The following is a 3,879-nucleotide window of genomic DNA, read 5'->3' on the forward strand; positions in this document are numbered from 1 at the left end:
TGGTGTTAACCAAAACGATTGTGGCCTCTGGAAGTGAGATTTGTAGCTAGGTAGTGCATACATCAAGCAAACTAACAGCTTAACCATTTTTTTAGAAAAGAAAAATCAGAAATTAACTGTCAATTTTATTTTGAAAAATTGTTTAAAACCTTGAACAGAATGACTGTACATGTACTATGACTGGTTGTGCACTAGGGTCCTATGCACAAACTTGAACCAGCTCAGCATGATAAACAGTACAATCTGAAAGTACCGCTCAATAGTTTTCAGTGTAATGGTCACACACTAGGGTTTCATTGCTGACCTAGAAGTTAAAACCGCTTTATAACGCAAAATAAACAGTACCACATGAAAGTTCTACTTAATAGCTTTCATTTTAATGGTTGCACACTTGGGTTTCATGGACAAACTCAAAAGTTGCATGGAACCTAATTGTGAAGCGTTAACAAACATACCATATGAAAGTACTGCTCTGGTTTCATCCGTAGACTGAAAATACCACAAAAAATTAATGTTGACTCAGCAAGTTTTGCTTGTGATAGTCAAAGATTAAATGTTTTGCTCGATTTTGTATTCTTTCCAACAGTCCTTGGAAACCACAACTTAAACACAAGCACATTATCTTGGTAGTTAATTAAATCCAGTGAATTGTGAATAACACAATCATAGCATTGTAACAGTTACACGGTTTTGATTAGACTACGAGTAGTCCCTCTTTCGCTTAGTCCGTCGTGCGTGGACTCGTGCGTGACGCGAAGAAAACCGCTAGAGAAAAATGGCCGCGCGAAATCCTGGGAACCCAAAGCGCGCGAAACGATTTCGCGTGGCCATTTCTTCCCGTGGTTTTCTTTTGGGTCACGCACGATGGACTAAGCGAAAGAGGGACTACTCGTAGTCTAGGTTTTGATGGAATTGTCACATATTTGTATCCTAAAGAATATTGCGTCTACATCTAGATCCACAGTTAAGTCGGTAAAAATCGTGAGATGTAGCAACAACTGTAGTAGTTTAATACTTTCCTGAAAAACACATTTATTGATGGTTACATGGCTTGTAAATAGACATTCCTTGGAAAAGGTGTGTATTTTTATACATAATAAAAACAGATGGATCATTCAGAATAATTTTGTTTTCTTGTTTTATCCCTTTCCGTTCAACAACAACAAACTATTTTTTCCTCACAGCCTACAAAAAGCACTTACAATTGAATATACAAACAATAGGGATACTTGCAAAATGCCAGGTAACCAGATAACAGAGACATGTTTTAAATGTTTAGGTTGAGCACACAAACAATCGTAGACACACAAAGAAAGTTCTGGAATAAACAGAGTTTAGCTGAAAAAACCAGCAGACTAATAAAATCAATAATTCATAAAAGTAAATAATTGCATTGCAAGGATTCTGACCGGTAGATTTCCAAATGAATGCCAACGCAGCATTTTAATTGGCTGCAATCAAGCTCCATTAATATATCATGGCTATCTTTCATATTTAGGACAACTCTTTCTTATAGAAATAGGTGATAGTATGTTTCTGCATTATTCAATTGGGCGGGAGGGGAGGGGGGAGCGGAGGGAAAGGAGATCAAAACCTCCTGCCTCCCGTACTTTTATCTCCCTAATGTCCTGCCTTTTTCCAACGTTCTCCCATCCCCTGTAAATTAGGAGACTCAAAACACATCCTATTCCAGTCTCTGAACGGCTCTTACCCACTCGCTTTGACAGGGGTTAAACCCTGAGGCGGGAGAAAAGAGTCCCCCTCCACAAATCGCGGCAAAAACCATATATGCAAGAACTTAGGGATGCCCGCCTACTGGCCATGATTTATTACAAGTAGGATCAACAAAATTTAACGAGTAAAACAGTGATGGACAAAACACTGGCCCCCAGTCCCATTCGCCTCTTAGTGTAAAACTTCTGAAGGCCCTTGTCCAGTTATTTCGGCGAGATATCCTGAAAAGGAGTCATAAAGCCTTCCTGATTCCTACATTTCAGTGTTTTAATTCAATAACTTCTAAACAATACACTTGAGCTGCTTTATCGAAGTTGTTGTAAACAAATAGTTCTATGCCGGTTTTCGCTGATAACCTCACGCCTATATTAATAGGGGATAAAGTATAAGATAAGGGGAGGGGAGAGGGGGTTTGACTTTTTCAGCTTGCACGATTTTGTTTTCACGTCAGCTGGTGTAAGATTACTTTTACGGAGTAATAATACCTATTTCACTGCAAAATTACCGCAAGTTTCATTCTTACCCTCACTTACAGCGGTTTCCAGCATTTTTCAGAAACTCAAATCGATCAATAAACATTACCACTCTTTTTCAGTCGGCACCATAACAATTAATCAAATGCCCTATCACTGGTAGACTGCCAGCAGTCTATCTTTTCCTTGAAAATTCATGGGGATGAACGTGAAACAAGTCAACGTGCGAGCGTGACTGCGAGTGTGACATACGAGGGTTTTGTTCTGCAATTTGTTACTGCGCCTTTCAATACCATGCGGACTCTAAAATTCAAAGCTCAACCGACAAATGCGTTTTTCGCTACCGCCAATCAAATGTTCGTGGCTCCTCCCAGCTTCCGACTACTGCCGAGCACTGTTTCGTTGTCTGAACCGTGCTCAGCGATTTAATTTGATTACCGCACGCTCAGCAGAAATCGGAAGCTGGAAGCCTCCGCCGAACATTTGATTGACGATAGCGAAAAACGCAGTTGTCGGTTGACCTTTGAATTTTTAAGTCCGCATGTTCTTGAAAGGCGCAGTAAGTTGTGAAATAGCTCAGGTTTTCTTCCCATCCAACACGCGTTCGTATTTGTTGTTCCTTGGGAAAAGTTCTATATAAGGTGGTAATGAGCCATTGCAAATAAAGTGCAGTCAGGATATCCATGTTGTTGGGAGCTCTTCTGCTTCTCTTAAACTTGTCAAGCTCAACATAATAATAGCAAAAGAATGTTGCAACTGCATTGATTGGATTGTTTATCGATGGGAAGTGTTTCTATATTGGGACCCAGGTTGACTGAATTTACAACCAAACAGTCTGGTGGGGTCGAGTTGATGCGGTTAGGTACCTAACAAACTAGAGATGTCTGCGGTCATGTTTGCCCGGAGACATTAAAAATCATAATAACTTCAGAGAGATTTAAGGCTTTCTGGTAGAATGTTTTGCCCCCATTATGGATGCTGTCAGTGCACTTAATATTAATTTATTAGCGCGAGCTCCATAAACACCATGTTCTTTGGGCGACCCTCTTTGAAATCATATCTTTTGGTATGCGCCCTTTCCAAATTCCTACCGCCCCCTATCTCATAAAAAAAATAATCGCTTCCTTTATGCGCAAAATTTAAAGAAGTTATAAGAATTTGTCAGGGTATCAATGACGATATTCCTTTGTTGATGAGCTTGCTTATTCTCATCACCTAAACTCATCCCAGAACTAAAGAGTTCTCAGTGATTTTCACCCAGATTCATTGCCAGCGAGATCCAGCCTGGGTGACCAGACTCTTTATAACAATCAACAGTTTCCAGGCGCATAAAAGGCTACTGGGGCTGTGAGAGGAATGGACAGTTTTTTCCCACCTCTCCCCCAAACGAGCCAATAAATATGCAAATTAACTTTTTAGGGAGGGTCACAAAGTTTGACTGCTGCAGCCTCAATACTGTTTAATTTGAAAAAATTTGACATCGTCGAGGGCACACACTACGAGTTCCCCCCCACCCCACCCCCCTCACCCACTCCACCGGCTAAACAGGGTTAAGAGAAACAAGATGTCCATCAATTTACGGAACTTAAGAGTTCTTAGTGATTTTCACCTACATTCATTCCAAGCGAGATCCAATCCATACCTTCGAGTCGAATAAAAGGCTACTGGAGAA

This window comes from Orbicella faveolata, unplaced genomic scaffold, assembly GCF_042242905.1.
Source record: "Orbicella faveolata isolate gen_17 unplaced genomic scaffold, um_ofav_v1 contig_27, whole genome shotgun sequence".
Lineage (NCBI taxonomy): Eukaryota > Metazoa > Cnidaria > Anthozoa > Scleractinia > Merulinidae > Orbicella > Orbicella faveolata.